The sequence below is a fragment of the Solanum dulcamara genome, chromosome 5 (assembly GCF_947179165.1).
Source record: "Solanum dulcamara chromosome 5, daSolDulc1.2, whole genome shotgun sequence".
Classification (NCBI taxonomy): domain Eukaryota; kingdom Viridiplantae; phylum Streptophyta; class Magnoliopsida; order Solanales; family Solanaceae; genus Solanum; species Solanum dulcamara.
Window position 1 is genome coordinate 187,689 of NC_077241.1, and position 26,270 is coordinate 213,958.

Genomic DNA, 26,270 nt, shown 5'->3' on the forward strand with positions numbered 1-26,270 from the left:
TTCTTAGATTCTTCTACAATAGCATCCGTAACGACGTAGGGAATGACTCCAGTAGCCCGGGCGGCGCTATAGAGGGGTTTAGGAGCATTTTATTGGCGACGCAATAGGAATTAGGCGATATTGCCAGTTTTTCGTGTGTGTTAGCCCACAGATTTTTTAGGTGCCGAGGTTCCGGGTCAAATTTTCTTGATTTATTCCATAGTACCATCCGCAACGACCTGGGGAACGACTCCAGTAGCCCCGGCGGTGCTTTAGAGGGGTTTAGGAGCATTTTATTGGCGACGCAATAGGAATTAGGCAATTTTGCCAGTTTTTTCGTGTGTGTTAACCCACGGATTTTTTAGGTGCCGGGGTTCCGGATCAAAATTTCTTGGATTATTCTATACTAGCATCCATAACGACCTGGGGAACGACTCCAATAGCCCCGGCGGCACTTTAGAGTGGTTTAGGAGCATTTTTTTGGCGATGCAACAGGAATTAGGCAATTTTGCTAGTTTTTCGTGTGTGTTAGCCCACAGATTTCTTAGGTGCCGGGAATGCGAGTCGAATTTTTGTTGGATTCTTCTATAGTAGCGTCCGTAACGACCTAGGGAACGACTCCAGTAGCCCCGGAGTTGCTATAAAGGGGTTTTGGAGCATTTCATTGGCGACACAATAAAAATTAGGCAATTTTTGCCAGTTTTTCGTGTGTGTTAGCCCACAGATTTTTTAGGTGTCGGGGGTGCGAGTCGAATTTTTGTTGGATTCTTCTATAGTAGCATCCGTAACGACCTGGAGAATGACTCTAGTAGCCCCGGCGGCGCTATAGAGGGGTTTAGGAGCATTTTATTGGCGACGCAATAGAAATTAGACGATTTTGTCAGTTTTTCGTATGTGTTAGTTCACGGATATTTTAGGTGTCGGGCACCGGGTTAAATTTTCTTGGATTCTTCCATAGTAGCGTCCGTAACGACTTGGGGAACGACTCCAGTAGCCCCGACGGTGCTATAGAGTGGTTTAGGATCATTTTATTGGAGACGCAATAGGCATTAGGCAATTTTGCTAGTTTTTCGTGTGTATTAGCGTAAGGATTTTTTAGGTGTCGAGGGTTCGTGTCTAATTTAGTTGGATTCTTCCATAGTAGCGTCCGTAACGAATTGGGGAACGACTCCGGTAGCCCTAGCGGCTCTTTAGAGGGGTTCTGGAGCATTTTATTGGCGACGCAATAGGAATTAGGTGATTTTGCCAGTTTTTTGTATGTGTTAGCCCATGGATTTTTTGGTGCTGGGGGTCCGGGTCGAATTTTCTTAGAATCTTTCATAATAGCGTCCGTAACGACCGGGGGAACGACTCTAGTAGCCTCGGCGGCGCTATAGAGGGGTTTAGGAGCATTTTATTGGCGACGCAATAGGAATTAGGCGATTTTGTCAGTTTTTCGTGTGTGTTAACCCACAGATTTTTAGGTGCCGGAGGTTCGGGTCAAATTTTCTTGGATTCTTCCATAGTAGCATTGGTAACGACCTAGGGAACGATTCCAGTAGCCCCGGCAGCGCTTTAGAGGGGTTCAGGAGCATTTTGTTGGAGACGCAATAGGAATTAGGCAATTTTGCAAGTTTTTGGTGTATGTTAGCCAACGGATTTTTTAGGTGCCGGGGGTGCGGGTTGAATTTTCTTGATTTCTTCCATAGTAGCATCCTTAACGACCTGGGGAACGACTCCAGTAGCCCCGGCGGCGCTTTAGAGGGATTTAGGAGCATTTTATTTGAGACGCAATAGGAATTAGGCGATTTTGCCAGTTTTTCGTGTGTGTTAGCCCAGGTATTTTTTACGTGCCGGGGGGCCGTGTCTAAATTTCTTGGATTCTTCCATTTGTCGCGTCCGTAACGACCTTGGGAATGACTCCAGTAATCCCAACGACACTATAGAGGGGTTTAGGAACATTTTATTGGCGGCGCAATAGGAATTAGGCAATTTTGCAACTTTTTCGTGTGAGTTAGCCCACGGATATTTTAGGTGCCGAGGGTCCGGGTCAAACTTTCTTGTATTCTTCCATAGTAGCGTCCGTAACAACCTGGGGAACGACTCCAGTAGCCTCGGCGGCTCTTTAGAGGGGTTTAGGAGCATTTTATTGGCGATGCAATAAGAATTTGGTGATTTTGCCAGTTTTTCATGTGTGTTAGCCCACAGATTTTTTAGGTGCCGGGGGTCCGGTTCAAATTTTCTTGGATTCTTACATAGTAGCATCTGTAACGACCTGTAAAACGACTCCAGTAGCCCCAGCGTCGCTTTAGAGGGGTTTAGGAGCATTTTATTGGCGATGCAATAAGAACTTGGCGATTTTGCCAGTTTTTCGTGTGTGTTAGCCTACAGATTTTTTAGGTGCCAGGGGTCCGGGTCAAATTTTCTTGAATTATTCCATAGTAGCATCCGTAACGACCTGGGGAACGACTCCAGTAGCCCTGGCGGCGCTTTAGAGGGGTTTAGGAGCATTTTCTTGGCGATGCAATAGGAATTAGGCGATTTTGCTAGTTTTTCGTATGTGTTAGCCCACAGATTTTTTAGGTGCCGGGGGTGCGAGTCGAATTTTTGTTGGATTCTTCTATAGTAGCGTCCGTAACGACCTGGGGAAAGACTCATGTAGCCCCGGCGGCGCTATAGAGGGGTTTAGGAGCATTTTATAAGCGACGTAATAGGAATTAGGCAATTTTGCCAGTTTTTCGTGTGTTTTAACCCATGGATTTTTTATGTGCCGGGGGTTCGGGTCAAATTTTCTTGGATTCTTCCATAGTAGCGTCCGTAACGACCTGGGGAAAGACTCCAATAGCCCCGGCGGCGCTATAGAGGGGTTTAGGAGCATTTTATTGGCGACGCAATAGGAATTAGGCGATATTGCCAGTTTTTCGTGTGTGTTAGCCCACAGATTATTTAGGTGCCGGGGTTCCGGGTCAAATTTTCTTGATTTATTCCATTGTAGCATCCGTAACGACCTGGGGAACGACTCCAGTAGCCCCGGCGGCGCTTTTGAGGGGCTTAGGAGCATTTTATTGGCGGCGCAATAGGAATTAAGCCGTTTTGCCACTTTTTCGTGTATGTTAGCCTACGGATATTTTAGGTGCCGGGGGTCCGGGGCAAATTTTCTTGATTTCTTCAATAGTAGTGTCCGTAACGACCTGGGGAATGACTCCAGTAGCCCCGGAGGTGCTATAGAGGGGTTTTGGAGCATTTTATTGGCGACGCAATAGGAATTAGGCGATATTGGCAGTTTTTCGTGTGTCTTAGCCCATAGATTTTTTAGGTGCCGAGGTTCCGGATCAAATTTTCTTAGATTCTTCTATACTAGAATCCATAACGACCTCGAGAACGACACCAGTAGCCCCGGCAGCGCTTTAGAAGGGTTTAGGAGCATTTTCTTGGCGATGCAACAGGAATTAGGCGATTTTGCCAGTTTTTCGTGTGTGTTAGCCCACAGATTTTTTAGGTGCCGGGGGTGCGAGTCGAATTTTTGTTGGATTCTTCTATAGTAGCGTCCGTAACGACCTGGGGAAAGACTCCAATAGCCCCGGTGGTGCTATAGAGGGTTTTATGAGCATTTTATTGGCGACGCAATTGGAATTAGGTGATTTTGCCTGTTTTTTCTGTGTGTTAGCCCACGGATTTTTTAGTTGCCGGGGGTGCGGGTAGAATTTTCTTGGATTCTTCTATAATAGCGTCCGTAACGACCTGGGGAACGACTCCAGTAGCCCCGGCGGCGCTATAGAGGGGTTTAGGAGCATTTTATTGGTGGCGCAATAGGAATTAAGCCGTTTTGCCACTTTTTCGTGTATGTTAGCCTACGGATATTTTAGGTGCCGGGGGTCCGGGTCAAATTTTCTTGATTTCTTCAATAGTAGTGTCCGTAACGACCTGAGGAATGACTCCAATAGCCCCGGAGGTGCTATAGAGGGGTTTTGGAGCATTTTATTGGCGACGCAATAGGAATTAGGCGATATTGCCAGTTTTTCGTGTGTGTTAGCCCATAGATTTTTTAGGTGCCGAGGTTCCGGATCAAATTTTCTTAGATTCTTCTATACTAGCATCCATAACGACCTCGAGAACGACTCCAGTAGCCCCGGCAGCGCATTAGAAGGGTTTAGGAGCATTTTCTTGGCGATGCAACAGGAATTAGGCGATTTTGCCAGTTTTTCGTGTGTGTTAGCCCACAGATTTTTTAGGTGCCGGGGGTGCGAGTCGAATTTTTGTTGGATTCTTCTATAGTAGCGTCCGTAACGACCTGGGGAAAGACTCCAATAGCCCCGGTGGTGCTATAGAGGGGTTTATGAGCATTTTATTAGCGACGCAATTGGAATTAGGTGATTTTGCCTGTTTTTTTTGTGTGTTAGCCCACGGATTTTTTAGTTGCCGGGGGTGGGGTCGAATTTTCTTGGATTCTTCTATAATAGAGTTCGTAACGACCTGGGGAACGACTCCAGTAGCCCCGGCGGCGCTATAGAGGGGTTTAGGAGCATTTTATTGGCGACGCAATAGGAATTAGGCAATTTTGCCAGTTGTTCGTGTGTGTTAGCCCACGGATTTTTTAGGTGTTGGGGGTGCGGGTCAAATTTTCTTGGATTCTTCAATAGTAGCATCCGTAACAACCTGGGGAAAGACTCCAATAGCCCCGGCGGTGCTATAGAGGGGTTTATGAGCATTTTATTGGCAATGCAATGAGAATTAGGCGATTTTGCCAGTTTTTCGTGTGTGTTAGCCCACTGAATTTTTAGGTGCCGGGGGTCTGGGTCGATTTTTCTTGATTTCTTCTATAGTAGCGTCTGTAACGATCTGGGGAACGACTCCAGTAGCCCCGACGGGGATATAGAGGGGTTTACGAGCATTTTATTGGCGACGAAATAAGAATTAGGAGATTTTGCCAGTTTTTCGTGTGTGTTAACCCACGGATTTTTTAGGTGCCAGGGTTCCGGATAAAATTTTCTTGGATTCTTCTATACTAGCATCCATAACGACCTGGGGAACGACTCCAGTAGCCCCGGCAGCGCTTTAGAGGGGTTTAGGAGCATTTTCTTGGCAATGCAACAGGAATTAGGCGATTTTGCCAGTTTTTCGTGTGTGTTAGCCCACAGATGTTTTAGGTGCCGAGAATGCAAGTCGAATTTTTGTTGGATTCTTCTATAGTAGCGTCCGTAACGACCTGGGGAACGACTCCAGTAGCCCCGGCGGTGCTATAAAGGGGTTTAGGAGCATTTTATTGGCGACGCAATAGGAATTAGGCAATATTGCCAGTTTTTCGTGTGTGTTAGCCCACAGATTTTTTAGGTGCCGGGGTTCCGGGTCAAATTTTCTTGATTTCTTCCATAGTAGCATCCGTAACGACCTGGGGAACGACTCCAGTAGCCCCGGCGGCGCTTTAGAGGGGTTTAAGAGCATTTTATTGGCGACGCAATAGGAATTAGGCAATTTTGCCAGTTTTTTGTGTGTGTTAGCCCACTGAATTTTTAGGTGCCGGGGGTCTGGGTCGAAGTTTCTTGATTTCTTCAATAGTAGCGTCCGTAACGATCTGGGGAACGACTCCAGTATCCCCGACGTAGATATAGCGGGGTTTATGACCAATTTATTGGCGACGAAATAAGAATTAGGAGATTTTGCCAGTTTTTAGTGTGTGTTAGCCCACAGATTTTTTAGGTGCCGGGGGTGTGGGTCGAATTTTCTTGGATTCTTCTATAATAGCATCCGTAACGACCTAGGGAATGACTCCAGTAGCCCGGGCGGCGCTATAGAGGGGTTTAGGAGCATTTTATTGGCGACGCAATAAGAATTAGGCGATATTGCCAGTTTTTCGTGTGTGTTAGCCCACAGATTTTTTAGGTGCCGGGGTTCCGGGTCATATTTTCTTGATTTATTCCATAGTACCATCCGTAACGACCTGGGGAACGACTCCAGTAGCCCCGGCGGCGCTTTAGAGGGGTTTAGGAGCATTTTATTGGCGACGCAATAGGAATTAGGCAATTTTGCCAGTTTTTCGTGTGTGTTAACCCACGGATTTTTTAGGTGCCGGGGTTCCGGATCAAATTTTCTTGGATTCTTCTATAGTAGCATCCATAACGACCTGGGGAACGACTCCAGTAGCCCCGGCGGCGCTTTAGAGTGGTTTAGGAGCATTTTCTTGGCGATGCAACAGGAATTAGGCAATTTTGCTAGTTTTTCGTGTGTGTTAGCCCACAAATTTCTTAGGTGCCGGGAATGCGAGTCGAATTTTTGTTGGATTCTTCTATAGTTGCGTACGTAACGACCTAGGGAACGACTCCATTAGCCCCGGAGTTGCTATAAAGGGGTTTTGGAGCATTTTATTGGCGACACAATAAAAATTAGGCAATTTTGCCAGTTTTTCGTGTGTGTTAGCCCACAGATTTTTTAGGTGTCGGGGGTGCGAGTCGAATATTTGTTGGATTCTTCTATAGTAGCATCCGTAACGACCTAGATAACGACTCTAGTAGCCCCGGCGGCGCTATAGAGGGGTTTAGGAGCATTTTATTGGCGACGCAATAGAAATTAGGCGATTTTGTCAGTTTTTCGTATGTGTTAGTTCACGGATATTTTAGGTGTCGGGCACCGGGTCAAATTTTCTTGGATTCTTCCATAGTAGCATCCGTAACGACTTGGGGAACGACTCCAGTAGCCCCGACGGCGCTATAGAGTGGTTTAGGATCATTTTATTGGAGACGCAATAGGCATTAGGCAATTTTGCTAGTTTTTCGTGTGTATTAGCGTAAGGATTTTTTAGGTGCCGAGGGTTCGTGTCTAATTTAGTTGGATTCTTCCATAGTAGCGTCCGTAACGAATTGGGGAACGACTCCAGTAGCCCTGGCGGCTCTTTAGAGGGGTTCTGGAGCATTTTATTGGCGACGCAATAGGAATTAGGTGATTTTGCCAGTTTTTTGTATGTGTTAGCCCATGGATTTTTTGGTGCTGGGGGTCCGGGTCGAATTTTCTTAGATTCTTTCATAATAGCGTCCGTAACGACCGGGGGAACGACTCTAGTAGCCTCGGCGGCGCTATAGAGGGGATTAGGAGCATTTTATTGGCGACGCAATAGGAATTAGGCGATTTTGTCAGTTTTTCGTGTGTGTTAACCCACAGATTTTTAGGTGCCGGAGGTTCGGGTCAAATTTTCTTGGATTCTTCCATAGTAGCATTGGTAACGACCTAGGGAACGATTCCAGTAGCCCCGGCAGCGCTTTAGAGGGGTTCAGGAGCATTTTATTGGAGACGCAATAGGAATTATGCGATTTTGCAAGTTTTTGGTGTATGTTAGCCTACGGATTTTTTAGGTGCCGGGGGTGCGGGTTGAATTTTCTTGATTTCTTCCATAGTAGCATCCTTAACGACCTGGGGAACGACTCTAGTAGCCCCGGCGGCGCTTTAGAGGGATTTAGGAGCATTTTATTTGAGACGCAATAGGAATTAGGCGATTTTGCCAGTTTTTCGTGTGTGTTAGCCCAGGTATTTTTTACGTGCCGGGGGGCCGTGTCTAAATTTCTTGGATTCTTCCATTTGTCGCGTCCGTAACGACCTTGGGAATGACTCCAGTAAACCCAACGACACTATAGAGGGGTTTAGGAATATTTTATTGGCGGCGCGATAGGAATTAGGCAATTTTGCCACTTTTTCGTGTGAGTTAGCCCACGGATATTTTAGGTGCCGAGGGTCCGGGTCAAACTTTCTTGTATTCTTCCATAGTAGCGTCCGTAACAACCTGGGGAACGACTCCAGTAGCCTCGGCGGCTCTTTAGAGGGGTTTAGGAGCATTTTATTGGCGATGCAATAAGAATTTGGTGATTTTGCCAGTTTTTCATGTGTGTTAGCTCACAGATTTTTTAGGTGCCGGGGGTCTGGTTCAAATTTTCTTGGAGTCTTATATAGTAGCATCTGTAACGACCTGGAAAACGACTCCAGTAGCCCCAGCATCGCTTTAGAGGGGTTTAGGAGCATTTTATTGGCGATGCAATAAGAACTTGGCGATTTTGCCAGTTTTTCGTGTGTGTTAGCCCACAGATTTTTTAGGTGCCAGGGGTCCGGGTCAATTTTTCTTGAATTATTCCATAGTAGCATCCGTAACGACTTGGGGAACGACTCCAGTAGCCCTGGCGGCTCTTTAGAGGGGTTTAAGAGCATTTTATTGTCGACGCAATAGGAATTAGGCGATTTTGCTAGTGTTTCGTGTGTTTTAGCACATGGATTTTTTAGGTGCCGGGGATCCGGGTCGAATTTTCTTGGATTCTTCCAAAGTAGCGTCCGTAATGACCTGGGGAACGACTCTAGTAGCCCTGGCGGCGCTATAGAGGGGTTTAAGAGCATTTAATTGGCGACGGAATAGGAATTAGTCGAGTTTGCCAGTTTTTCTTGTGTGTTAACCCACGGATTTTTTAGGTGCCGGGGGTTCGGGTTGAATTTTAGTGATTTCTTCCATAATAGCATCCGTAACGACCTGGGGAATGACTCCAGTAGCCCCGGCGGCGCTTTAGAGGGGTTTAGGAGCATTTTATTTGAGAAGCAATAGGAATTAGGCGATTTTGCCAGTTTTTTGTGTGTGTTAGCCCAGGGATTTTTTAGGTGCCGGGGGTCCGGGTCGGATTTTTTACATGCTGGGGGGCCATGTCGAAATTTCTTGGATTCTTCCATTGTAGCGTCCGTAACGACCAAGGGAACGACTCTAGTAGCCTCGGCGGCGCTAAAGAGGGGTTTAGGAGTATTTTATTGGCAGCGGAATGGAAATTAGGCAATTTTGCCACTTTTTCGTGTATGTTAGCCCACAGATTTTTTAGGTGCCGGGGGTCCGGGTCAAATTTTCTTGGATTCTTCCATGATTGCGTCCGTAATGAAATAGGAAACAACTTCAGTATCCCCGGCGGTGCTTCAAATGGGTTATGGAGCATTTTATTTGCGATGCAATAGGAATTAGGCGATTTTGCAAGTTTTTCGTATGTGTTAACCCATGGATTGTTTAGGTGTTGGGGGTGCGGGTCGAAATTTCTTGATTTATTCCATAGTAGCGTCCGTAACGACCTGGGGAACGACTCCAGTAGCCCCGGCGGCACTTTAGAAGGGTTTAGGAGCATTTTATTTGAAACGCAATAGGAATTAGGCTATTTTGCCGGTTTTTCGTATGTGTTAGCCCACGGATTTTTTACATGCTGGGGGGCCGTGTCGAAATTTCTTGGATTCTTCCATTGTAGCGTCCGTAACGACCTGGGGAACGACTCCAGTAGCCCCGGTGGTGCTTTAGAGGGGTTTAGGAGCATTTTATTGGAGACGAAATAAAAATTAGGGAATTTTGTCAGTTTTTCGTGTGTATTAGCGTAAGGATTTTTTAGGTGTTGGGGGTGCGGGTCAAAGTTTCTTGGATTCTTCCATAGTAGCGTCCGTAACGACCTAGGGAACGACTCCAGTAGCCCCGACGGCGCTATAGAAGGGTTTAGGAGCATTTTATTGGAGACGCAATAGGCATTAGGCAATTTTGCCAAATTTTCGTGTGTATTAGCGTAAGGATTTTTTAGGTGCCGAGAGTCCGGGTCGAATTTTCTTGGATTTTTCGATAGTAGCATCCGTAACGATCTGGGGAACGACTCCAGTAGTCCCAGCGGCACTTTAGAGGGGTTTAGGAGCATTTTATTTGAGATGCAATAGGAATTAGGCGATTTTGCCAGTTTTTCGTGTGTGTTAGCCCACAGATTTTTTACGTGCCGGGGGGCCGTGTCGAAAGTTCTTGGATTCCTACATTGTGGCATACGTAACGACCTAAGGAACAACTCTAGTAGCCCCGGCTCCGCTATAGAGGGGTTTAGGAGCATTTTATTGGCGTCGCAATAGAAATTAGACAATTTTGCCACTTTTTCGTGTGTGTTAGCCCACGGATATTTTAGGTGCAGGGGGTCCGGGTCGAATTTTCTTGGATTCTTCCATAGTAGCATCCGTAACGACCTGGGGAATGACTCTAGTAGCCCCGGCGGTTCTTTAGAGGGGTTTAGAATCATTTTATTCGAGACGCAATAGGAATTAGGCAATTTTGCCAGTTTTTCTTGTGTGTTAGCCCACAGATTTTTTACGTGGCAGGGGTCCGTGTCGAATTTTCTTGGATTCTTCCATAGTAGCGTCCATAACGACCTAGGGTACGACTCCAGTAGCCCCGGCGGTGCAATAGAGGGGTTTAGGAGCATTTTATTAGCGACGCAATAGGAATTAGGTGATTTTGCCAATTTTTCGTGTGTGTTAGCCCACAGAATTTTTAGGTGCCGGGGGTCCGGGTCGTATTTTCTTCCATTCTTCCATAGTAGCGTCCGTAAGGACCTGGGGAACGACTTCAGTAGCCCTGGTGACGCTATAGAGAGGTTTAGGAGTATTTTATTGGCGACACAATAGGAATTAGGCAATTTTGCCAGTTTTTCGTGTGTGTTAGCCCACCGATTTTTTAGGTGCCGGGGGTCCGGGTCAAATTTTCTTGGATTTTTCAATAGTAGTGTCCGTAATGACCTGGGAATGACTCCAGTAGCCCCGGCGGTGCTTTAGAGGGGTTTAGGAGCATTTTATTGGAGACGCAATAGAAAGTAGGCAATTTTGTCAGTTTTTCGTATGTATTAGCGTAAGGATTTTTTAGGTGCCGGGGGTTCGGGTCAAAATTTCTTGGATTCTTCTATAGTAGCGTCCGTAACGACCTGGAGAATGACTCTAGTAGCCCCGGCGGTGCTATAGAGGGATTTAGGAGCATTTTATTGGAGATGCAATAGGAATTACGCAATTTTGCCAGTTGTTCGTGTGTATTAGCGTAAGGATTTTTTAGATGCCGAGGGTCCGGGTCGAATTTTCTTGGATTCTTCCCTTATAGCGTCCGTAACGATCTGGGGAACGACTCCAGTAGCCCCGGCTGCGCTATAGAGGGGTTTAGTAGCATTTTATTGGCGGCGCAATAGGAATTAGGCAATTTTGCCACTTTTTCGTGTATGTTAGCCCACAGATATTTTAGGTGCCGGGGGTCCGGTTCGAATTTTCTTGGATTCTTCCATAGTAGCATCCGTAACGACCTGGGGAATGACTCCAGTAGCCCCGGCGGTTCTTTAGAGGGGTTTAGGATCATTTTAATAGAGACGCAATAGGAATTAGGCAATTTTGCCAGTTTTTCGTGTATGTTAGCCCACAGATTTTTTACGTGCCAGGGTCCGTGTCAAATTTTCTTGGATTCTTCCATTGTAGCGTCCGTAACGACCTGGTGAACGACTCTAGTAGCCCGGCGGTGCTATAGAGGGGTTTAGGAGCATTTTATTGGCGACGCAATAGGAATTAGGTGATTTTGCCGGTTTTTCGTGTGTGTTAGCCGACAGAATTTTTAGGTGCCGGGGATCCAGGTCGAATTTTCTTGATTTCTTCCATAGTAGCGTCCGTAACGACCTGGGGAGCGACTCCAGTAGCCCCGGCGGTGCAACATAGGGGTTTAGGAGCATATTATTGGCGACGCAATTGGAATTAGGCAATTTTGCCCGTTTTTCGTGTGTGTTAGCCCACGGATTTTTTAGCTGCCGGGGGTCCAGGTCAAAATTTCTTGGATTATTCCATAGTAGCGTCTGTAACGACCTGGAGAACGACTCCAGTAGACCCGGCGGCACTTTAGAGGGGTATAGGAGCATTTTATTGGAGACGTAATAGGAATTAGGCGATTTTGCCAGTTTTTCGTGTGTGTGTTAGCCCACAGAATTTTTAGGTGAAGAGGGTCCGGGTCACATTTTCTTGATTTATTCCATAGTAGCGTCCGTAACGACCTGGGGAACGACTCCAGTATCCCCGGCGGCGCTTTAGAGGGGTTTAGGAGCATTTTATTTGCGACGCAATAGGAATTAGGCGAGTTTGCCAGTTTTTCGTGTGTGTTAGCCCACATATTTTTTAGGTGCCGTGGGTCCGGTTCGAATTTTTTTGGATTCTTCTATAGTAGCGTCAATAACGACCTGGAGAACGACTCCAATAGCCCCGGCGGCACTATAGAGGGGTTTAGGAGCATTTTATTGGCGACGAAATAGGAATTAAGTGATTTTGCCAGTTTTTCGTTTGTGTTAGCCCACAGATTTTTTAGGTGAAGGGGGTCCGGGTCACATTTTCTTGAATTCTTCCATAGTTGCATCCGTAACGACCTGAGGAATGACTCCAGTAGCCCCGTCGGTGCTTTAGAGGGGTTTAGGAGCATTTTATTGGCGGCGCAATAGGAATTAGGCGATTTTGCCAGTTTTTCGTGTGTGTTAGCTAACGGATTTTTTAGGTGCCGGGGGTGCGGGTTGAAGTTTCATGATTTCTTCCATAGTAGCATCCGTAACAACCTGGGGAATAACTCCAGTAGCCCCGGCGGTGCTTTAGAGGGGTTTAGGAGCATTTATATTTGAGACGCAATAGGAATTAGGCGATTTTGCCAGTTTTTCGTGTGTGTTAACCCACAGATTTTTTAGGTGCTGGAGGTTCGGGTCAAATTTTCTTAGATTCTTTATAGTAGTGTCCGTAACGACCTAGGGAACGACTCCTGTAGCCCCGGTGGCGATTTAGAGGGGTTCAGGAGCATTTTATTGGCGACGCGATAGGAATTAAGCGATTTTGCAAGTTTTTTGTGTGTGTTATCCCACAGAATGTTTTAGGTGCAGGGGGTTCGGGTCGAATTTTCAAGGATTCTTTCATAGTAGCGTCCGTAACGAGCTGGGAATGACTCCAGTAGCCCCGGCAGTGCTATAGAGGGGTTTAGGAGCATTTTATTGGCGACGCAATAGGAATTAGGAGATTTTGCCAGTTTTTCGTGTGTGTACCCACGGATTTTTTAGGTGTCGGGGGTTCGGGTCAAATTTTCTTAGATTCTTTATAGTAGCGTCCGTAACGACCTAGGGAACGACTCCTGTAGCCCCGGTGGCGCTTTAGAAGGGTTCAGGAGCATTTTATTGGCGACGCAATAGAAATTAGGCAATTTTGCACGTTTTTTGTGTGTGTTAGCCAACGGATTTTTTAGGTGCCGGGGGGTGCGGGTTGAAGTTTCTTGATTTCTTCCATAGTAGCATCCGTAATAACCTGGGGAATGACTCCAGTTGCCCCGGCGGCGCTTTAGAGGGGTTTAGGAGCATTTTATTTGAGACGCAATAGGAATTAGGCGATTTTGCCAGTTTTTAGTGTGTGTTTACCCACAAATTTTTTGGGTGCCGGGGTTTCGGTTCTAACTTTCTTAGATTCTTCCATATTAGCGTCTGTAACGACCTGGGGAACGACTCTAGTAGCCCTGGCGTCTCTTTAGAGGGGTTCAGGAGCATTTTATTGGCGACGCGATAGGAATTAAGCGATCTTGCAAGTTTTTCGTGTGTGTTAGTGCACAGATTTTTTAGGTATCGGGGGTCCGGGTCGAAATTTCTTGGATTCTTACATAGTGGCGCCCGTAACAATCTGGGTAATGACTCCAGTAGCTCCGGCGGCGCTTTAGAGGGGTTTAGGAGCATTTTATTGGCGGCGCAATTGGAATTAGGCAATTTTGCCAGTTTTTCGTGTGTGTTAGCCCACGGATTTTTTAGGTGTCGGAGTTTCGGGTTAAATTTTCTTGGATTCTTTATAGTAGAGTCCGTAACGACCTGGGGAACGACTCCAGTAGACCTGTCGGCGCTTTAGAAGGGTTCAGGAGCATTTTATTGGCGACACAATAGAAATTAGGCGATTTTGTAATTTTTTTGTGTGTGTTAGCCAACGGATTTTTTAGGTGCCGGGGGTGCGGGTTGAATTTTCTTGATTTCTTCCATAGTAGCATCCGTAACAACCTGGGGAATGACTCCAGTAGCCCCGGCAACGCTTTAGAGGGGTTTAGGAGCATTTTATTTGAGACGCACTAGGAATTAGGCGATTTTGCCAGTTTTTCGTGTGTGTTAGCCCAGGGATGTTTTACGTGCCGGTGGGTCGTGTCTAAATTTCTTGGATTATTCCATTTGTAGCGTCCGTAACGACCTGGGTAACGACTCCAGTAGCCCTGGCGGCGCTATAGAGGGGTTTAAGAGCATTTAATTGACGACGGAATAGGAATTAGTCGAGTTTGCCAGTTTTTCTTGTGTGTTAACCCACGGATTTTTTAGGTGCCGGGGGTTCGGGTTGAATTTTATTGATTTCTTCCATAATAGCATCCGTAACGACCTGGGGAATGACTACAGTAGCCCCGGCGGCGCTTTAGAGGGGTTTAGGAGCATTTTATTTGAGAAGCAATAGGAATTAGGCGATTTTGCCAGTTTTTCGTGTGTGTTAGCCCAGGGATTTTTTATGTGCCGGGGGGCCGTGTCTAAATTTCTTGGTTTCTTCCATTTGTAGCATCCGTAACGACCTGGGGAACGACTCCAGTAGCCCCAGCGGCGCTATAGAGGGGTTTAGGAGCATTTTATTGGCGGCGCAATAGGAATTAGGCAATTTTTCCACTTTTTCGTGTGTGTTAGCCCACGGATATTTTAGGTGCCGGGGTTTCAAGTCAAATTTTCTTGGATTCTTCCATAGTAGCGTCCGTAACGACCTGGGGAACGACTCCAGTAGCCCCGGTGGCGCTTTAGAGGGGTAATGGAGCATTTTATTGGCGACGCAATAGGAATTAGGCGATTTTGCAAGTTTTTTGTGTGTGTTAGCCAACGGATTTTTTAAGTGCCAGGGGTGCGGGTTGAATTTTCTTGATTTCTTCCATAGTAGCATCCGTAACGACCTGGGGAATTACTTCAGTAGCCCCAGCGGAGCTTTAGAGGGGTTTAGGAGCATTTTGTTTGAGACGCAATAGGAATTAGGCGATTTTGCAAGTTTTTCGTGCGTGTTAGCCCAGAGATTTTTTACGTGCCGGGGGTTTGGGTCAAAATTTCTTGGATTCTTCCATAGTTGCGTCCGTAACGACCTGGGAAACAACTCTAGTAGTCCCGACGGCGCTTTAGAGGGGTTTAGGAGCATTTTATTGGCGGTGCAATAGGAATTAGGCAATTTTGCCACTTTTTTGTGTGTGTTAGCCCACGAATATTTTAGGTGCCGGGGGTCCGGGTCAAATATTTTTGGATTATTCTATAGTAGCATCTGTAACGACCTGGAGAACGACTCCAGTAGCCCCGGAGGTGCTATAGAGGGGTTTAGGAACATTTTTTTGGCGATGCAATAGGAATTAGACGATTTTGCCAGTTTTTCGTTTGTGTTAGCCCACGGATTTTTTAGGTGCTGGGGTCCGGGTCGATATTTCTTGGATTCTTCCATAGTAGCATCCGTAACGACTTAGGTAATGACTCCAGTAGCCCCGACGATGCTTTAGAGGGGTTTAGGAGCATTTTATTGGCGACGCTATAGGAATTAGGCGATTTTGCCAGTTTTTCGTGTGTGTTAACACATGGATTTTTTAGGTGCCGAGGGTCCGGGTTGAATTTTCTTGCATTCTTCTATAGTAGCATCTGTAACGACTTGGGGAACGACTCTAGTATCTCTAGAGGCGCTTTAGAGGGGTCTAGGAGCATTTTATTGGCAATGAAATAGGAATTAGGCGATTTTTCCAGTTTTTCGTGTGTGTTAGCTCACAGATTTTTTAGGTGTCGGAGGTTCGGGTCGAATTTTCTTGGATTCTTCCATAGTAGCATATGTAACGACCTAGGGAATGACTCTAGTAGCCCCAACGGTGCTTTAGAAGGGTTTAGGAGCATTTTATTGGCGACGCAATAAAAATTAGGCGATTTTACCAGTTTTTCGTGTGTGTTAGCCCAAAGATTTTTTAGGTGCCGGAGGTTCGGGTTGAATTTTCTTGGTTTCTTCCATAGTAGCATTTGTAACGACCTAGGGAACGACTCTAGTAGCCCCGGTGGTGCTTTAGAGGGGTTTAGGAGCATTTTAATTGCGACGCAATAGAAATTAGGCGATTTTGCCAGTTTTTCCTGTGTGTTAACCCACGGATTTTTTTGGTGCCGGGGCTGCGGGTCTAATTTTCTTGGATTCTTCCATAGTATCGTCCGTAACGACCTGGGGAACGACTCTAGTAGCCCCGGAGGCGCTTTAGAGGGGTCTAGGGGCATTTTATTGGCAATGAAATATGAATTAGGCCATTTTACCAGTTTTTCGTGTGTGTTAGTCCACAGATTTTTTGGGTGCCGGGGAGCGGGTCGAATTTTCTTAGCTTCTTCCATAGTAGCATCCGTAACGACCTAGGGAACGACTCTAGTAGCTCCGGAGGCGCTTTATAGGGGTTTAGGAGCATTTTATTGGCGACGCAATAGGAATTAGGCGATTTTGCCAATTTTTCGTGTATGTTAACCCATGGATTTTTTAGGTGCCGGGGGTCCGATTCGAATTTTCTTGGAATCTTCCATAGTAGTGTCCGTAACGACCTAGTGAATGACTTTAGTAGCACCGACGGAGCTTTAGAGGTGTTTAGGAGAATTTTATTGGCGACACAATATGAATTAGGAAATTTTGCCAATTTTATGTGTGTGTTAGCCCACCGATTTTTTAGGTGTCGGGGGTCCAGGCCGAAATTTCTTGGATTCTTCCATAGTAGCATCCATAACGACCTGAAGAACGAATCTAGTAGCTCCAGAGGCGCTTTAGAGGGGTTTAGGAGCATTTTATTGGCGACGCAATAGGAATTAGGCGATTTTGCCAATTTTTCGTGTATGTTAACCCATGGATTTTTTAGGTGCCGGGGGTCCGATTCGAATTTTCTTGGAATCTTCCATAGTAGTGTCCGTAACGACCTAGTGAATGACTTTAGTAGCACCGACGGCGCTTTAGAGGTGTTTAGGAGAATTTTATTGGCGACACAATATGAATTAGGAAATTTTGCCAATTTTATGTGTGTGTTAGCCCACCGATTTTTTAGGTGTCGGGGGTCCAGGCCGAAATTTCTTGGATTCTTCCATAGTAGAATCCATAACGACCTGAAGAACGAATCTAGTAGCTCCAGAGGCGCTTTAGAGGGGTTTAGGAGCATTTTATTGGCAATAAAATAGGAATTAGGCGATTTTGCCAGTTTTTCGTGTGTGTTAGCCCACAGATTATTTAGGTGACGGGGGTCCGGGTCGAATTTTCTTGGATTCTTCCATGATAGCGTCCGTAACGAACTAGGAAACGACTTCAGTATCCCCGGCGGTGCTTTAGATGGGTTATGGAGCATTTTATTTGCGATGCAATAGGAATTAGGCGATTTTGCAAGTTTTTCGTATGTGTTAGCCCATGGATTGTTTAGGTGTTGGGGGTGCGGGTTGAAATTTCTTGATTTTTTCCATAGTAGTGTCTGTAACGACCTGGGAACGACTCCAGTAGCCCCGGCGGCACTTTAGAGGGGTTTAGGAGCATTTTATTTGAAACGCAATAGGAATTAGGCAATTTTGCCAGTTTTTCGTGTGGGTTAGCCCACGGATTTTTTACATACTGAGGGGCCGTGTCGAAATTTCTTGGATTCTTCCATTGTAGCGTCCGTAACGACCAAGGTAACGACTCTAGTAGCCTCGGCGGCGCTAAAGAGGGGTTTAGGAGTATTTTATTGGCGGTGGAATGGAAATTAGGCAATTTTGCCATTTTTTCGTGTATGTTAGCCCACAGAATTTTTAGGTGCCGGGGGTCCGGGTCAAATTTTCTTGGATTCTTCCATGATTGCGTCCGTAACGAAATAGGAAACAACTTCAGTATCCCCAGCGGTGCTTTAGATGGGTTATGGAGCATTTTATTTGCGATGCAATAGGAATTAGGCGATTTTGCAAGTTTTTCGTATGTGTTAGCCCATGGATTGTTTAGGTGTTGGGGGTGCGGGTCGAAATTTCTTGATTTTTTCCATAGTAGCGTCCGTAACGACCTGGGGAACGACTCTAGTAGCCCCGGCGGCACTTTAGAGGGGTTTAGGAGCATTTTATTAGAAACGCAATAGGAATTAGGCAATTTTGCCAGTTTTTCGTGTGTGTTAGCCCACAGATTTTTTACATGCTGGGGGGCCGTGTCGAAATTTCTTGGATTCTTCCATTGTAGCGTCCGTAACGACTAAGGGAATGACTCCAGTAGCCCCGGTGGTGCTTTAGAGGGGTTTAGGAGCATTTTATTGGAGACAAAATAGAAATTAGGGAATTTTGTCAGTTTTTCGTGTGTATTAGCGTAAGGATTTTTTAGGTGCCGGGGGTTCGGGTCAAATTTTCTTGGATTCTTCCATAGTAGCATCCGTAATGACCTGGGGAACGACTCCAGTATCCCCGGCGGCGCTATAGAGGGGTTTAGGAGCATTTTATTGGAGACGCAATAGGCATTAGGCAATTTTGCCAATTTTTCGTGTGTATTAGTGTAAGGATTTGTTAGGTGCCGAGAGTCCGGGTCGAATTTTCTTGGATTTTTCGATAGTAGAATCCGTAACGATCTGGGGAACGACTCCAGTAGCCCCAGAGGCACTTTAGAGGGGTTTAGGAGCATTTTATTTGAGATGCAATAGGAATTAGGCGATTTTGCCAGTTTTTCGTGTGTGTTAGCCCACAGATTTTTTACGTGCCGGGGGGCCGTGTCGAAAGTTCTTGGATTCTTCCATTGTAGCATACGTAACGACCTAGGGAACGACTCTAGTAGCCCCGGCTCCACTATAGAGGGGTTTAGGAGTATTTTATTGGCGTCGCAATAGAAATTAGACAATTTTGCCACTTTTTCGTGTGTGTTAGCCCACGGATATTTTAGGTGCTGGGGGTCCGGGTCGAATTTTCTTGGATTCTTCCATAGTAGCATCCGTAACGACCTGGGGAACGACTCTAGTAGCCCCGGCGGTTCTTTAGAGGGGTTTAGAATCATTTTATTAGAGACGCAATAGGAATTAGGCAATTTTGCCACTTTTTCTTGTGTGTTAGCCCACAGATTTTTTACGTGGCAGGGGTCCCTATCGAATTTTCTTGGATTCTTCCATAGTAGGGTCCATAACGACCTAGGGTACGACTCTAGTAGCTCCGGCGGTGCAATAGAGGGGTTTAGGAGCATTTTATTAGCGACGCAATAGGAATTAGGTGATTTTGCCAATTTTTCGTGTGTGTTAGCCCACAGAATTTTTAGGTGCCGGGGGTCCGGGTCGTATTTTCTTCCATTCTTCCATAGTAGCGTCCGTAAGGACCTGGGGAACGACTTCAGTAGCCCCGGCGATGCTATAGAGAGGTTTAGGAGCATTGTATTGGCGACACAATAGGAATTAGGCGATTTTGCCAGTTTTTCGTGTGTGTTAGCCCACCAATTTTTTAGGTGCCGGGGGTCCGGGTCAAATTTTCTTGGATTCATCTATAGTAGTGTCCGTTATGACCTGGGAATGACTCCAGTAGCCCCGGCGGTGCTTTAGAGGGGTTTAGGAGCATTTTATTGGAGACGCAATAGAAAGTAGGCAATTTTGTCAGTTTTTCGTGTGTATTAGCGTAAGGATTTTTTAGGTGTCGGGGGTTCGGGTCAAATTTTCTTGGATTCTTCTATAGTAGCGTCCATAACGACCTGGAGAATGACTCCAGTAGCCCCGGCGGTGCTATAGAGGGGTTTAGGAGCATTTTATTGGAGACGCAATAGGAATTACGCAATTTTGCCAGTTTTTCGTGTGTATTAGCGTAAGGATTTTTTAGATGCCGAGGGTCCGGGTCGAATTTTCTTAGATTCTTCCCTTATAGCGTCCGTAACGATCTGAAGAACGACTCCAGTAGCCCCGGCTGCGCTATAGAGGGGTTTAGTAGCATTTTATTGGCGGCGCAATAGGAATTAGGCCATTTTGCCACTTTTTCGTGTATGTTAGCCCACAGATATTTTAGGTGCCGGGGGTCCGGTTCGGTTTTTCTTGGATTCTTCCATAGTAGCATCCGTAACGACCTGGGGAATGACTCCAGTAGCCCCGGCGGTTCTTTAGAGGGGTTTAGGATCATTTTAATAGAGACGCAATAGGAATTAGGCGATTTTGCTAGTTTTTCGTGTGTTTTAGCCCATGGATTTTTTAGGAGCCGGGGGTCTGGGTCGAATTTTCTTGGATTCTTCAATAGTAGCGTTCGTAACGACCTGTGGTACGACTCCAGTAGCCGCGGCGGTGCTATAGAGGGGTTTAGGAGCATTTTATTGGCGACGCAATAGGAATTAGGTTATTTTGCCAGTTTTTCGTGTGTGTTAACCCACAGATATTTTAGGTGCTGGAGGTTCGGGTCCAATTTTCTTGGATTCTTCCATAGTAGCGTCCGTAACGACCTGGCGAACGACTCTAGTAGCCCTGGCGGCTCTTTAGAGGGGTTCAGGAGCATTTTATTGGCGACGCGATAGGAATTAAGCGATTTTGCAAGTTTTTTGTGTGTGTTATCCCACAGAGTTTTTTAGGTGCAGGGGGTCTGGGTCGAATTTTCATGGATTCTTCCATAGTAGCGTCCGTAACGACCTGGGAATGACTCCAGTAGCCCCGGCAGTGCTATAGAGGGGTTTAGGAGCATTTTATTGGCGACGCAATAGGTATTAGGCGATTTTGCCAGTTTTTCGTGCGTGTACCCATGGATTTTTTAGGTGTCGGGGGTTCGGGTCAAATTTTCTTGGATTTTTTATAGTAGCGTTCGTAACGACCTGGGGAACGACTCCTGTAGCCCCGGTGGTGCTTTAGAAGGGTTCAGGAGCATTTTATTGGCGACGCAATAGAAATTAGGCGATTTTGCAACTTTTTTGTGTGTGTTAGCCAACAGATTTTTTATGTGTCGGGGGTGCGGGTTGAAGTTTCTTGATTTCTTCCATAGTAGCATCCGTAACAACCTGGGGAATGACTCCAGTTGCCCCGGCGGTGCTTTAGAGGGGTTTAGGAGCATTTTATTTGAGACGCAATAGGAATTAGGCGATTTTGCCAGTCTTTAGTGTGTGTTTACCCACAGATTTTTTGGGTGCCGGGGTTTCGGGTCCAATTTTCTTGGATTCATTCATAGTAGCGTCCGTAACGACCTGGTGAACAACTCTAGTAGCCCTGGCGTCTCTTTAGAGGGGTTCAGGAGAATTTTATTAGCGACGCGATAGGAATTAAGCGATCTTGCAAGTTTTTCGTGTGTGTTAGTGCACAGATTTTTTAGGTATCGGGGGTCCGGGTCGAATTTTCTTGGATTCTTACATAGTAGCGTCCGTAACAATCTGGGTAACGACTCTAGTAGCTTCGGCGGCGCTTTAGAGGGGTTTAGGAGCATTTTATTGGCGGCGCAATTGGAATTAGGCAATTTTGCCAGTTTTTCGTGTGTGTTAGCCCACGGATTTTTTAGGTGTCGGAGTTTCGGGTCAAATTTTCTTGGATTCTTTATAGTAGCGTCCGTAACGACCTGGGGAACGACTCTAGTAGCCCCGGCGGCGCTTTAGAAGGGTTCAGGAGCATTTTATTCTCGACACAATAGAAATTAGGCGATTTTGTAAGTTTTTTGTGTGTGTTAGCCAACGGATTTTTTAGGTGCCGGGGGTGCGGGTTGAATTTTCTTGATTTCTTCCATAGTAGCATCCGTAACAACCTGGGGAATGACTCCAGTAGCCCCGACGACGCTTTAGAGGGGTTTAGGAGCATTTTATTTGAGACGCACTAGGAATTAGGCGATTTTGCCAGTTTTTCGTGTGTGTTAGCCCAGGGATGTTTTACGTGCCGGGGGGGCCGTGTCTAAATTTCTTGGATTATTCCATTTGTAGCGTCCGTAACGACCTGGGGAACGACTCCAGTAGCCTCAGCGGCGCTATAGAGTGGTTTAGGAGCATTTTATTGGCGACGCAATAGGAATTAGGCGATTTTGCCAGTTTTTCATGTGTGTTAGCCTACGAATTTTTTAGGTGTCGGGGGTCCGGGTCAAATTTTCTTGGATTCTTCCATAGTAGCATCCGTAACGACCAGGGGAATGATTCTAGTAGCCCTGACGGCTCTTTAGAGGGGTTCTGGAGCATTTTATTGGCGACGCAATAGGAATTAGGCAATTTTGCCAGTTTTTCGTGTGTGTGAGCCCACGGATATTTTAGATGCCGGGGGTCTGGGTCGAATTTTCTTGGATTCTTCCATAATAGCGTCCGTAACGACCTGGGGAACGACTCCAGTATCCCCGGCGGCGCTTTAGAGGGGTTTAGGAGCATTTTATTGGCGACGTAATAGGAATTAGGCAATTTTGCTTGTTTTTCGTGTGTGTTAGCCCACAGATTTTTTAGGTGCCGGGGGTTCGGGTCAAATTTTCTTGGATTCTTCCATAGTAGCGTCCGTAACAACCTGGGGAACGACTCCAGTAGCCCGGAAGCGCTTTAGAGGGGTTCAGGAGCATTTTATTGGCAACACAATAGGAATTAGGCGATTTTGCAAGTTTTTTGTGTGTGTTAGCCAACAGATTTTTTAAGTGCCAGGGGTGCGGGTCGAATTTTTCTTGATTTATACCATAGTAGCATCCGTAACGACCTGGGAATGACTCCAGTAGCCTCGGCTGCGCTTTAGAGGGGTTTAGGAGCATTTTATTTGAGACGCAATAGGAATTAGGCGATTTTGCCAGTTTTTCGTATGTGTTAGCCCATGGATTTTTTAGGTGTCGGGGGTTCGGGTCAAATTTTCTTGGATTCTTTATAGTAGCGTCCGTAACGACCTGGGGAATGACTCCAGTAGCACCGGCGGCGCTATAGAGGGGTTTAGGAGCATTTTATTGGCGACGCAATAGAAATTAGGCGATTTTGCAGGTTTTTCATGTGTGTTAGCCATGGATTATTTAGGTGAAGGGGGTCCGGCTTAAACTTTCTTGATTTATTCCATAGTAGCGTCCGTTACGACCTGGGGAACGACTCCAGTAGATCCGGCGGAGCTTTAGAGGGGTTTAGGAGCATTTTATTTGCGACGCAATAGGAATTAGGTGATTTTGCCAGTTTTTCGTGTCTGTTAGCCCACAGATTTTTTAGGTGCCGTGGGTCCGGTTCGAATTTTCTTGATTTATTCCATAGTAGCGTCCGTAACGACCTGGGAACGACTCCAGTAGCCCCGGCGGCTTTTTAGAGGTGTTTAGGAGCATTTTATTTGTGACGCAATAGGAATTAGGCGATTTTGCCAGTTTTTCGTGTGTGTTAGCCCACAGATTTTTTAGGTGCCGTGGGTCCGGTTCGAATTTTTTTGGATTCTTCTATAGTAGCGTCCGTAACGACCTGGGGAACGACTCCAGTAGCCCCGGCGGCACTATAGAGGGGTTTAGGAGCATTTTATTGGCGACGAAATAGGAATTAGGTGATTTTGCCAGTTTTTCGTTTGTGTTATCCCACAGATTTTTTAGGTGAAAGGGGTCCGGGTCACATTTTCTTGAATTCTTCCATAGTTGCATCCGTAACGACCTAAGGAACAAATCCAGTAGCCCCGTCGGTGCTTTAGAGGGGTTTAGGAGCATTTTATTGGCGGCGCAAAATTAATTAAGCAATTTTGTCACTTTTTCGTGTGTGTTAGCCCACAGATATTTTAGGTGCCGGGGGTCCGGTCGAATTTTCTTGGATTCTTCAATAGTAGCGTCCGTAACGACCTGGGAAATGACTCCAGTAGTCCCGGCAGTGCTATAGAGAGGTTTAGAAGCATTTTATTGGCAATGAAATAGGAATTAGGCGAATTTGCCAGTTTTTTGTGTGAGTTAGCCCACGAATTTTTTAGGTGCCGGGGGTCCGGGTCAAACATTCCTTGATTCTTCAATAGTAGCGTCCGTAACGACCTGGGGAATTACTCCAGTAGCTCCGGCGGCGTTTTAGAGGGGTTTAGGATCATTTTATTGGAGACGCAATAGGAATTAGGCGATTTTGCCAGTTTTTCATGTGTGTTAGCCCACAGATTTTTTAGATGCCTGCGGTCCGGTTCGAATTTTCTTAGATTCTTCCATAGTAGCGTCCGTAACGACCTGGGGAACACATCCAGTAGCCCCGGAGGCGCTATAGAGGGGTTTAGGAGTATTTTATTAGAGACGCAATAGAAATTAGGTGATTTTGCCAGTTTTTTTGTGTGTGTTATCCCAAGGATTTTTTACGTGCCAGGGGTCTGTGTCAAATTTTCTTAGTTTCATCCATAGTAGCGTCCGTAATGGCCTAGGGAACGACTCCAGTAGCCCCGGTGGCATTATAGAGGGGTTTAGGAGCATTTTATTGGGAACGCAATAGGAATTAGGCAATTTTGCCAGTTTTTCGTGTGTGTTAACCCACGGATTTTTTAGGTGCTGGGGTTTCGGGTCCAATTTTCTTGGATTCTTCCATAGTAGCATCCGTAACGACCTGGGGAACGACTCCAGTAGCCCTGGCGGCTCTTTAGAGGGGTTCAGGAGCATTTTATTGGCGACACGATAGGAATTAAGCGATTTTGCAAGTTTTTCGTGTGTGTTAGTCCACAGATTTTTTAGGTGTCGGGGGTACGGGTCGAATTTTCTTGGATTCTTACATAGTAGCGTCCGTAACAATCTGGGGAACGATTCTAGTAGCTCCGGCGGCGCTTTAGAGGGGTTTAGGAGCATTTTATTGGCGGAGCAATAGGAATTAGGCGATTTTGCCAGTTTTTCGTGTGTGTTAGCCAACGGATTTTTTAGGTCCCGGGGGTGCGGGTTGAAGTTTCATGATTTCTTCCATAGTAGCATCCATAACAACCTGGGGAATGACTTCAGTAGCCCTGGTGGTGCTTTAGAGGGGTTTAGGAGCATTTTTATTTGAGACGCAATAGGAATTAGGCGATTTTGCTAGTTTTTCGTGTGTGTTAACCCACGGATTTTTTGGGTGCCTTGGTTTCGGGTCCAATTTTCTTGGATTCTTCCATAGTAGCGTCCGTAACGACCTGGGGAACGACTCCAGTAGCCCTAGTGGCTCTTTAGAGGGGTTCTGGAGCATTTTATTGGCGACGCAATAGGAATTAGGAGATTTTGCTAGTTTTTCATGTGTTTTAGCCCATGGATTTTTTAGGCGCCGAGGGTCTGGGTCGAATTTTCTTGGATTCTTCCATAGTAGCGTCCGTAACGACCTGGGGTACGACTCTAGTAGCCCTGGCGGTGCTATAGAGGGGTTTAGGAGCATTTTATTGGCGACGCAATAGGAATTAGGTTATTTTGCCAGTTTTTCGTGTGTGTTAGCACCCGGAATTTTTAGGTGCTGGGGGTCCGGGTCGAATTTTCTTGGATTCTTCCATAGTAGAGTCCGTAACGACCTAGGGAACGACTCCAGTAGCCCCGATGATGCTTTAGAGGGGTTTAGGAGCATTTTATTGGCGACGCTATAGGAATTAGGCGATTTTGCCAGTTTTCGTGTGTGTTAACCCATGGAATTTTTAGGTGCCGAGGGTCTGGGTTGAATTTTCTTGCATTCTTCTATAGTAGCATCTGTAACGACTTGGGGAATGACTCTAGTATCTCCAGAGGTGCTTTAGAGGGGTCTTGGAGCAATTTATTGGCAATGAAATAGGAATTAGGCGATTTTTCCACTTTTTCGTGTGTGTTAGCTCATAGATTTTTTAGGTGTCGGAGGTCCGGGTCAAATTTTCTTAGATTCTTCCATAGTATCATACGTAACTACCTAGGGAATGACTCTAGTAGCCCCAACGGTGCTTTAGAAGGGTTTAGGAGCATTTTATTGGCGACACAATAAAAATTAGGCGATTTTGCCAGTTTTTCGTGTGTGTTAGCCCACAGATTTTTTAGGTGCCGGAGGTCCGGGTTGAATTTTCTTGGTTTCTTCCATAGTAGAATTTGTAACGACCTAGGGAACGAGTCTAGTAGCCCCAGCGGCGCTTTAGAGGGGTTTAGGAGCATTTTATTGGCAATGAAATATGAATTAGGCCATTTTACCAGTTTTTCGTGTGTGTTAGCCCACAAATTGTTTGGGTGCCGGGGGGCGGGTCGAATTTTCTTGGCTTCTTCCATAGTAGCATCTGTAACGACCTAGGGAATGACTCTAGTGGATTTGGAGGCGCTTTATAAGGGTTTAGGAGCATTTTATTGGCGACGCAATAGGAATTAGGCAATTTTGCCAATTTTTCGTGTATGTTAACCCATGGATTTTTTAGGTGCCGGGGGTCTGATTCGAATTTTCTTGGAATCTTCCATAGTAGCATCTGTAACGACCTAGAGAATGACTTTAGTAGTACCGACGGCTCTTTAGAGGGGTTTAGGAGCATTTTATTGGCGACACAATAGGAATTAGGAAATTTTGCCACTTTTTCGTGTGTGTTAGCCCACAGATATTTTAGGTGCCGGGGGGTCCGGTCGAATTTTCTTGGATTCTTCAATAGTATCATCCGTAACGACCTGGGGAACGACTCTAGTAGCCCCGGCGGCGCTTTAGAGGGGTTT